Genomic DNA, 12143 nt, shown 5'->3' with positions numbered 1-12143 from the left:
CACTAGTCCTCTGCAGTGCCCAAGTGTGATTTCCCACTGGGTTGCTTGGAGAAGTTACTTAACCTGAGGTTCATGTTTTAAATATTTGAAATGTGGATATGATGATACCTCATGATTGTTAAAAGAGGATTTAATGAGACCGTCTAAGGGGCTTACATCACTATCTGACCAGAGCTTCATACCTGCTTTTTTATCCAATCTGAAAATAACCACCTTCTAATCAGGGTATTTTAGAACACTTATATTTAATGTGATTATTGATCTGGTTTGGGTTAAACTTATCATCTTGCTAGTTGTTTTCCATTTATTCTATTTTTTCTTTAGGGTTTTTTGTGTGTTTTTCTTTTGTGTTGAGTATTTTTTATGATTCCATTTTATCTCTTGGTTTATTATAACTTATTCAGCGATTGCTAGTTTGGTAGACTCTATATATGTACACACACAGATGTATATAAAGATCTATACTATGCTATATATACATCTTTACCTTCTCAGTCTACATTCAAGTGATCTACTTGAATATATAGTTGAAGAACTTTATACTAGTATACTTCCATTTCTCCCTTCTTACCTTTGTGCTACTGTGGCCTCACATTTTATTTCTACATATGCTATAAGCTCCATACTTTGTTGTTATGAGTTTTACTTAGTTATCTTTTAGAAGGATTTAAGTATAAATATTCCAAATCAAAAGGTATAAAGTGTTCTATTGAATAAAAAAACAAGACCTAACTATATGGTACCAACAAGACACACCTTAAAAATAAAGGACAGGGTAACTGGGTGGCTCAGTGGGTTAAAACCTCTGTCTTTGGCTCAGGTCATGATCCCAGAGTCCTGGGATCGAGCCCCACATCGGGCTCTCTGTTCCGCGGGGAGCCTGCTTCCTCCTCTCTCTCTCTGCCTGCCTCTCTGCCTACTTGTGATCTCTGTCAAATAAATAAAACCTTTTTTAAAAAAAATAAAGAAAGAACAAACAAATGAAAAGGATGGAAAAATACACACCATACCAACACTAATCAAAGAAGAGCAGGAATGACTATGTTAATAGAAAAGCAGATTTCAGAGCAAAAAATATTACCAGGGATAAAGATCATTTTGTAATGCAAAGGGGTCAGTTCAGCAAGAGGACATAACAATCCTAAGTGCTTCTTTACCTAGTAACAGTTTCAAAATACACAAAGCAAAAACTGTAAGGAAAAGTAGACAAATGTACAATTAGAGTTGGAGATCTGAAGATCCTTCTCTCAGTGCTTCATGGAACTAGAGGACAAATATTAGCGCTACATTGTGCAGATGTGCAGTTTTATTGAAGAACTTTAGAGGAAAAAAAACTGGGATCCGACCCAGTGGACCTCTCCACTCCTTGCCCTCACTACTCATCCTCTCTTTGTCTCCATCCTTGGCTGGTGCATGTGTTGCTCCCACTGCCTGGCATATCCAAATCAGCAAAGACATAAAAGACTTGAACAAGACTGTCAACCAATCTGGTGTGACATTTATAGAAAACAGCAATAGTCCACAGTAGATTACACATTCTTTTCAGGAGCACACGGAACACATACAAACATCATATTCTGGGCCATTAACAAGTGTCAGTAAATTAAAAGGATTCAAGTCATACAAAATAAATTCTCTGATCACGATGGAATTACTACTTGGAAACTAGACATCGTTCACTCTCTTCACATTGATAACAATCCATTACTATAATCATTCTTCACATTGATAACAGCATGACCCTTGTACAATCTCATGATCACTCTGTTAACCCTGCATGATTTACAAAATTAAATCCGAAATCTTGCAACACAGTTCCTGTTCAACTCTAACCTCACTTCTCACTTGCTAGTGCATTCTTCTTTTGTCGGATCTATTACACTATTCCTTTGCTTGTCTGTCTTCCTGGCTAGGCTACAGAACGAGATCTTTATCTTTTTTGTTTTTGTATCTTAATGCATAGCATGGTATTAGGCACAGGGCATGCTTCCCAAAAAATGTTAATTAAATAAATGTAATGAGTGTATGAAATACGATTTTCTTTGTCCTCTCCAAAGAAAATCAGTCCCTGTAAATTGAGGAAATTGCTTTCATTATAAAATCAGAAACATTTTTATCCCAGAAAGTCCTTCATTAAAATTGAGCCTACACACAATGCAGCTCTAAAACTTCAAAGACCTAAGGCAGTGATTTTCAATCTTTTCAAAGTAGTAATACCCTATCATTTGCTGTTTCTGCATTTCTGCCTCACTATCTCATCTCTTGCTGAAATGTTCTTTTTGAATTAATAGCTTGATAAATGGCTAAGTAGTTTTCATCAGACCAATTAGGACAAGACTGGGTATCCATTTATGGAGTGTGGACATTCAAGAAATCTGATCCATTCTTTAGAAAATCATTCCTGAGCTCAGAGTTGGCTCAAATTGGCACCTTCTGGCATTTGCTTGTGGGTGGGGAATGTGGAATGCTTTGAAAGCTGAATGGATTTGTCAAGTTTTAAAACTCCCTTATGGTTAGAGGAAAACAACATTCATTGTTTAAAAACACCATTGTTTGTTTTTTCTTCTTTTCTGTTCTTTGGAGCCTGAATCTGCAAAAACATTCACGCCCAGCATTTTGCTTCATGTAAGGCTCCTAATGTTTCTGGAGTCATGAGTGATGTGAAAAACTTTTTATTGTGATTGTTTAGAATGTTCAGGACAAATCAAAAAAGTCTATTTTAATGCTCTTACTGTATTTTATGGAGAAAGACCAGATTTCTGTCATTGTAGGAGGAGGGTAGAGTTGATAGGCGTATGGGTCCTGGAGCCAAGACTTCCAAGGCTCAAATCCCTCTTTTTCCACTTCATGGCTGTGTGACCTTGGACAAGGTATTTAACCCCTCTGTCCTGCTTCAATATCCTCATTTATTCAACAGGCATGGGAATAGATTAGGTTCAGGGTAGCCACTGATACGCTGTCACAATAGATTAGTTTTGCTAGAGTTTCACGTGAATGGAATTATATAGGAAGCTTCCAGGCTGGACTAGAGAGGTCCTAAGACGCAAACTGGAACAGATATTCACTCTCAGATGTTTGAAGAATGAGTGGGTTAATACATGCAGAATGCTTGAAAGGCAACAGGCACAGAGTAAGTGGTCAATAAAATTGAGTTGTGGGTGTTATCATTGTTACCACCATTATCCTCATCGTTAAGCAACTGAATGTAGAGTTCCCATATTTTTAAACCACACCTCACAGTTGAGATTCCAGGAGATACCACTTCAGTAGCAAGATTGTTTTATTAGCAAGAACCTAGCACTACCTCCTTGCACAGAACAGAGAGCATTGCCTGAGGAGAAGGTCATTCTAGGGCATGAAAGAGTGCACGTGAGGTACTATCCAGAAGCCTCATGATGTTCTTCCACTCTGTCCACTCCATCATCGCTGTCACTACCAGGACCTCTCCTGTCTCGTTCACATTAACTCATCACCTTCCTCCCTTCTGGTCTTTTCACGGACACCCCACCCTCCCCCTCCCACTTACCCACCCCAGATCAATGCATTTCTCCACAGAAGGCAGAGTGATCTTTCTAATAGAATCTCTTCCTTGATCTCACTTGCTTTTAAAAACCCTCAGTGATAACCTTGGACACAATATAAGGGCCGTACCCCATGAAGCACAGGGCCTTTAGGATCCGACCCGGTGGACCTCTCCACTCTTTGCCCTCACTACTCATCCTCTCTTTGTCTCCATCCTTGGGTGGTGCATGTGTTGTTCCCACTGCCTGGCATATGCACCCCTTCCCCTGGATGAACTTTACTTGCCAATCTGGATTCGCCTACAGTTGAGGCAGAGACTGTGTCTGTGCACTAGCTCATTCCCTTATCCTCGTTGCCTGGCACACACTATGCTTATTAAATATTCTGTTGAATTAATTACCTTCTGTTCAGGACTCTTGGAGGTTTCTCTACTTGGGGTACTAGCACGGCACTTAGCTCATTATTATGCATCATTATTATGGATTTGTGTCTCCCATTGGGCTGAGCTTCACAAGGCTGGTCCTTGTCTTACACATCCTGCATCCCCAGCTTCCAGAACAGAGCCTGCTGTGAAACAGGAATTTAGTAAGTTCTAAAACAACGAACACTATCCACATACCATTAATCTCAGGTTTAAAGTACACTCAAATTCTGAAGCAAGGGGATGTATGGACCTCCTCGGCAGTTCTTGGATGTTATCCCAATGAAACTACTGACATTTTAAGCAAGTTTGCATGTATGTGCATTTTTCTGGGTAGTGGGTCCATAGCCTTCATCAGATTCGCAAAGGGGTTTCTAATTCCTGGAAAGGTAAGAATGTATGTCCTTTTTTTTTTTTTTTTTTAATTTTATTTATTTGACAGAGAGAAATCAGAGCTAGGCAGAGAGGCAGACAAAGAGAGGGGGAAGAGGCTCCTGCTGAGCAGAGAGCCCGATGCGGGGCTCGATCCCAGGACCCTGAGATCATGACCTGAGCCGAAGGCAGAGGCTTAAACCACTGAGCCACCCAGGTGCCCCAGAATGTATGTCCTTAAGAGTTGTTTATAAGAGTGCCTGGGTGGCTCGGTCAGTTAAGTGTTGGACTTTTGATTTTGGCTCAGGTCGTGATCTCAGGGTGGTGGTGTCGAGCCCCACATCAGGTTTGTTTTTCTTTTAATTTGTTTTAGTTTTGTTTATTTTTAAGATTTTATTAATTTATTCAACAGAGAGAGACACAGCAAGAGAGGGAACACAAGCAGGGGGACTGGGAGAGGGAGAAGCAGGCTTCCTGCCAAGCAGGGAGCCCGATGGGGGGCTCGACCCCAGGACCTTGGGATCATGACATGCGCCGAAGGCAGATGTTTAAGGACTGAGCCACCCTGGTGCCACCCCTCACTGCCCCATCAGGTTTTGTAATCATTGTGGAGTCTGCTTGAGATTCTCTCTCCCTCTCTTGCTCTCAAATAAGTAAATATATAACATCTTTATTTTTTAAAAAAGAAGTGTTTTTAAAAACCAACTGTGAAATAAAAACTTTGCAAGGTAGTTTGATGAGTCAGTCCATTTGACTCAGATGAGGTAGAGGGTTTGTGCCTCTACAGAATGTCTCCAGCAGTCTTTCTGCTACTGAGTTCGGTGGTATTTCCAACTGACTGCAGTGGGTGTTCTCCTGGATGAATATCCATTTGTGGTCTCCCCTCCCACACACACCTGTAGCAGCAGTTTGAGACTCATTTGCATGGCCTACTTGGTTCCAGAAGCATCAAGCATTTCAATCCCTGGGACCAACCCCACAGAGTATTTTAACTCAGTTTTCAGGCTGTAGAGGCTGTTCTGTTCAAGAACCTTCTTTGATCCACTTCGACTAGACATTTAATCGGGTTTTTATCAATAGATAGGCAGTTTTTTTCTAATCCAGACCCACACAATCAAGAGACTAAAGCTTCTCTTTTTTTTTTTTTTTAAGATTTTATTTATTTATTTGACAAGAGATCACAAGTAGGCATAGGGGCAGGCAGGAGTGGGGTGGGGGAAGCAGGCTCTCCGCTGAGCAGAGAGCCTGATGTGGGGCTCGATCCCAGGACCCTGAGATCATGACCTGAGCCGAAGGCAGAGGCTTAACCCACTGAGCCACCCAGGTGCCCCGACTAAAGCTTCTCTAAGAAGCTAAGAAAAAGCACATTTTAAAAATAACTTGAGCAAATGGGGCGCCTGGGTGGCTCAGTGGGTTAAAGCCCCTGCCTTTGGCTCAGGTCATGATCCCAGGGTCCTGGGATTGAGCCCCACATCGGGCTCTCTGCTCAGCGGGGAGCCTGCTTCCCCTTCTCTCTCTGCCTGCCTCTCTGCCTACTTGCGATCGCTGTCTGTCAAATAAATAAATAAAATCTTTAAAAAAAATAAAAATAACTTGAGCAAATGAATGCATTCTGGCAAAAGCAAACCAGCTCTTTAAAATAAACTTCTTTAGAGTTTCTCAAAAGCAGGTCCTGAAAACGTAAACAACCCCAGGGTGCACGTGAGCTGATGCACGTGAGCTGAGCCACTAACTGAACAGAAAACTCGTTGCCCAAATTCTGTCAAAATAAAAAACACCTTAAAAAACTAGAAGTCCATGACCATCAGGCAAGAACAAGATATGGGGGGGGTGGTGCGGGGTGACCCAGCCCAAGGACAATGAGAAAGTCTCACGACTAGATCCTCAAAATGCTGGCTTTCCAGCCCAAAGCCAAGATGTTGAGGGACAGGGGCTACAGCTTATGCCTCAGGCCCTTGCTCAGACCCTACCAAGCCCCTGCCTTCCCCAAGGAGAACCAGAGTCTACTCACTCTCATGAAATCAGAAGCAGCCACTGCGAGTTTCACCAGTGTTCTGTTGACAAAATAAAGGACCCAGTGAAACTGAATAACATGCCTGGCCAAAGGAGCCCAGACCATGAAGTTATGATATCTTCATGCCCAGCCATAGTCTTTCAAGCATGATAATAATATGTTCCTTCTGACGAGACCCATACTATTCCAATGAGCTTATGCTGAGTTTATCTGTGCAAGAATAATAACTTGTTATAAATAACAAATACACTGATTCTCATTTTCTATTTGTGTAACTTCCTCAAAACAAAGTATTTGCTCCTTGCATGGTAGTGGTCTGGTTCTTTCTATGTGGGGAGCGCTGTGCCGGAATCCATATCTTAGAATGGACAGAACTTAGAGAAATTCAGTGAAAAGGCACGGGTAATTTTTTTAAAAACAAGAAAATGCAACTTACAGAGGAGCATTAAGAAAAACTTGCTATTATTTAATCACCGAGATGTGGGAAATATCAGGATAAACCTGAACATCATATTTCAGGTGTCCCAAGAATCATGGCCCACTTAGCAATGTGTATTTAGTCATGGCTACGTGCCAGCTGCTTTATGAGCAATTTCACATTTAATCCTCACAATGACCCCATGAAATGAACGTCCCCTCGTACGTGAGGAGAACACTGAAGCGTAGGTTAAGTGATCGTCCAAACGTTGATAGACATTTTTCACAAATAGTCTGCTTTTCTCTCTCTCTCTCTTTTCTCACCTGGAAGTTAAGTTGTACTTCCTCTTTCCGTGGAACCCATGCACGAGACCACACAACTCTTTTTAGCCGACGAAGTTTGAGCAAGCAACATGTGCTGTTTCCACGCGGAAGGCTGGAGAGCCTCTATGAGCTTTGCCTTCTTCCCCGTGCCACAGAGACTACCGACATTCTGGAAAGTGGCTGCTCCACAGCCTCGGCCCTTTACTGAGGGATACAGAAGCAGAGCCCCCTCTCCCACCCCCATCAAACCAAGATGAGTGTTCTGCACAAGTAAGACATTAACCTTTGCAGTTTTGAGCCACTGAACTTGAGGATTGTGTCTATAGCAAAACCTGAGTGATAACACTAAGCCAGCTGATCAGAGCTTGACCTGCCTCTGCCACCCACAGCTTATTCTGAGCGAACATGCTCTGCTGCCTTCCAGGTGGAGAATGATGACTAAGTGTATTATTCTCCCCAGTTTGAGGAACAGGAAAAAAATGGTCATTACCTCCGGTGACAGGAATTAAGATTCTCCAGGGGGCAGTCAAGACATAAATATGAGAACTGAGGTGGATCAGGGGAACTTCCATGGAAGATTTACTCACAAGAGAAAAAAACAGTTTATGTCTTGGTGCATTTCCTTCCAGGCATGTTTAATGAACACTTAGCATATATTTTCTCAAACAGTCCTACTTAAAGGAAAATTTTTTAGAGTTCCGGGCTTGGAATTGTGTTCTCTACTTCTGGGTCCCTCTGATTTAGTCTGACTTACTTTCCTATAGGACTCAGGACAATAACCTTCCCTTTTATTGGTCCGTATACAAGGTGGTCTTCATTTCCAGTCTACCAGGAACCCAAATATTGCTTTGGATTCCCTCCAAATCAGAGCCTGAGACATGGACTTGAATGCGGTTAGTTTACTTGGGAGGTGAGTCTGGGAAGCAGGAGTGAGAGCAGGATGTCTGGGACAAGAAGGAGGAAAAGCCGATATAAGGATGAATGGTCAAGGGCCCCTTCAGGCTGGGATCTCTAAGTCACGTAGAGAATGCCTCCCATCATTGTCCATCTCAAGGATAAGAGGCTGGAGCATTTTTTCACTGGCTCTCCTTCCCTGTTGGTTGAGCCTAGGGGCTTGACCTAGCCTCCCTACAGCTTAGCCACTGTGCTCATTCCAGGGCTGGGCAAGCTCCCACAGCTGTGCAGAGTCTTGAGGCAGACAGTGGGATGATGCCTGATGTGTGCTTGAGACACGGGAAACCAGCCACTGTAAGGGCACTGGAACCAGGGATATTTTCTATACCAAACCCCAACCCCAAACACTAATCTTAGTTCTTGTAGAGCTGATGGATACAAGGTGATACCAAGAGAACACCACAGGCAGCCCGTGTGAACCCTGGTCAAGCTGCCTAATGTCTAAAATGGGGGTAATCCTACCTATTATCCACGGTCATTGTAAATATTTGGTGAGCAAACATGTGAAAATGCCCAGCACGGGTCCTAGCACATTACACCTTCTCTTGCTTGACAAATATGAGTCCGCTGACCTCCACCTCCAGTAAATGCCATAGGGCTGTCCTAGCTGCTGAGGCAAAGGTCTGAGGGTCCTTCCAACCCTTCACTTGTGCTTTCCTTTTGGCTTTTGACGCTGACTACAATTTGACCATCAATGAGCAGCAACTTCAAATGGAAACCCAAGTTTAGCCTCTGCTGAAATAAACAGAAAAGAACACAGGAAAGCAAATAGGCAAGGAAGAGGAATGAAAGTGTAATGCAATTTCATTGTTCTTCTAGGACATTGGGTAGAAATCTTGATGAGGTACCTAGCTGTCATAAATCCTCTTTGGTACAAAGTTCACAAAAGGGAAGAGAAAGAAAGGAGGAAGGGAAGAGGGAGGGCAAAAAGAAAGAATAAATAAAAGGAAGGAGGGAAATTATCCATCAGAAACTCTGCTGAGCATTAGGCAATAGGACTTGGGAAAAATTGTAACTGAAACTTTTCTAAAAACCTTTCAGAGAGGTGTTTTTCTTCAGAAAAGCATCATCAGGGCTGTTTGATATCCAGGGCAAGTCTTTCATATTACTAGATGTGAAACACTATCATATCTGAAACTGGCCAGAGGCCATTTAGAAATTCAATAATTATTCAACCCAAGGGGCTCTCCAAATGGTGAAGCAGCATCTTAGGAGGAAATTAATATTGAACAGTGTATCGAATCTAATTGGAATCTTGAGGAAATGGGGTCCTGAGTAGGTAAAACAGCTGGAAGCTAAAGTAGGTCAGGACAAGTGATCCCCTCATTTTTGTGTCTTGCCTTAATTATGATGTGAAAAGGAGAATCTTGTTTATTTTTTATGCCAGGAGGGCAGGGCATGGTTTGGAGATGCTCCTTGTTCATTAACAGAAACCTTCAGTCAGACAATAGAACAGCTTACTTCTTTCTTTCCACAGATACTCAAGGAGAGCTGAGAAGGCACAAGAGATTTTTTTTGTTTTGCAAACATGGCAACTGGGAGTTAAGGACTGATGTATTGGCCCCGGTAGTGGACACAGATCACAAAGACAGTGAAGCTGTGGGGGTTTTTCCCCTTCTAGAGAAAGTCCATTTGAGAGCTTCCTTATTTTCTTATTTGGAGGGGGAGGAGGTGCAATCAAGTTGGAACCATCCATGACACACCAGCCTCTTCTCTGGTTTCCTGTCCCCTCCTGTATGAATCACTTTGAGAACATGACTTCTCGACCCCATTGAGCGCACAGTGGTCTGATTCCCCATCTTAGAAAGACTCACTCTTAAATTGATTTGGGGGATCTATGCTGTCTTTACATGAGACTACCTTAGAGTCCAATTCTCCTGGCAACTAACTCTCCTTAGATCCTATCTATTGACCTACTTTAGGAGAATTCCTAGAGGACAATTCTCCATTATTCAGAGTCTGAGGCAGACCACAAGTTGTACTACCCCTCGTGTGTGTCAGGCCAGCACAAAAACACTGGGCTTCTCTCAGGAGAAAAGTCACTTATTAAAGACTCAAATGATTTAAAAAACAAACAAAACTGGAAAAAACACAGTCTGGTAGGGAGATCTGAAGAGACATTGGGTCACTATGAAGAATACAAATAAATCCAGAGAGCATGAGGGAAGATCACAATCTCATTTAAATAAAATGAATTTTTAAAAAATAAGTAAGGAAAGAACACTCACTTTACTCCTATAGAATGGAAGGCAGGCAATTTTCTAGAATGGTTCCAAAGTTCCCCAACTTGTTTAGCTGCTCTGGTACAATTTTGAACTGTGTCACAGGTTTTTTTTCCCAGCCCTCAAACCCCATGACCTTCCATGCCTCATTTCCACTTCCACAAGATGGGATTGATATAATGTGGATTTCAGAGGACATGATTATAGACATCTAGTGTCATTATAAATGGTAAGAATTATGCTAGCAGGAAATGGGCTTTAAACATGTGGATTCTTTTCATGGTTTGAAATTGCTTAAAAAGTTTTATGCATATACGTACTAGATATGAATAAAAGATTTGTATGAATATCTTTATATATACCATATATATTTACATATTATGCATATCTTTTGTACACGTACACACACACATCTCTCTTGTTTAAATTGCCATGATTTCAGTGCTTATGGAGAGGCATGCCCATTCATTTCCGGGACCCAGAGATGCCCCATAAAACATTGAGACAATCTCTCCAGGATTATGATCAGTTGGGGTTCTGAAAGCAAAATCAAAGCAGGTAAGGAGGAAGTGTGCCTTACTGTTCAAGATTTGTTAAGTAGACATTTGCGTTAACTCTCGTTGCTTGGTATGAAAAGAAGGACTCTGAGAATGTCTGTTCTTTGTTAGTAAGCTGCCTGTAATCATTATGGTTAGCACACAATGCCAAAGGGTAATCAGACTACCAAAATTAATAGGAATGCCCTCTCACAAATCCAATTTGAGTGAGCACTGCTCTCCTGAGCAACATGATTGTGAGTCTGTGTTTGTCAAGGACTACGCAAACATGTTTTCTCCGCTTTACTCTATTGCAATGTGTTATGATGTTACTATGGTGACGCTCTTACGATATCCCTTTGCTCTTTTGGTGCCCTCTCAGTGGAAGCTGTAATGAGGTGGTTTGGCAACAGAATCTTTCTGGGATTTTTCTCATTCACCATTGAAGACCAGCATGGCTTTCCTCTTACAGGAAATGCATAAAGCATGAACTGAAAATGACAGTAATTTGCACTGACTTGGGCAAAAAATGTGAATGTTATTAATTCTGTACCTAACTACCCAGAAATATTCTCTTTTTGTTTCCAATTCTAGGACATGACATCCCAAGAGGCGGTAAGGCTTCTAGATTGAGTGTGGAATGTCACACGGGGTGGGGGCTAGGGTATCTTGCCCTCCTGGGGCAGGAGCTATGGGAGGGTGATGTAGAACTATGTGCTGGAAAGAAAGAGAGATGGAGTTTCTGGAGCACATACCACATGGCAATATCTGTGCTAAGCGCATTATATGCATCCCTTGACAGAATCCATACAACCACTTATAATATTTACCCCATTTTATAAAATGAGGCAATAGACAACAGCGAATATGGGTCTTTCAGACTCTGATGCCCATTCTATTAATTACTATGCCACTTTGTCTCCCTAAAATGCATCTTTCAGATGATCTGTCTTCTCTCTTTTCCCTGCAAAAGCTTGGAGGTGAGAATCATGAGTGCCATCATCCATACTCCTTAGACTTATCCCATCGCTACCTGGAGAGATTTATCTGAGACAGCTTGAAATCTGACAACTTTATCTTGGACAAACACACTCTTGGGGCCTTCTCCACTACTGTATCAGGACACACAGCAGTAATGGTCATGAGACCTAAAACCAACAGCCCAGTCGTATTAGTTGTGTAATCTGGGGCGAGTCAATTCTTCCAGACTGTTATTTCACCTATAAAATGGAAATGGTGAAAATTATACTTGTCCAAAGGTCAGGAATAACCCAGTTGCTTTCATTTTCTGTTTTTGCTCACTTGAGAACCTTTTGGTTCTAGGATATGGGAGGCTGTGCTCGGGACCTAGAATGACAGAT

The sequence above is a fragment of the Martes martes genome (assembly GCF_963455335.1).
Source record: "Martes martes genome assembly, chromosome: 12".
NCBI classification, from domain to species: domain Eukaryota; kingdom Metazoa; phylum Chordata; class Mammalia; order Carnivora; family Mustelidae; genus Martes; species Martes martes.
The sequence above is the reverse complement of the archived record's forward strand: the minus strand, read 5'-3'. Positions refer to the sequence as shown.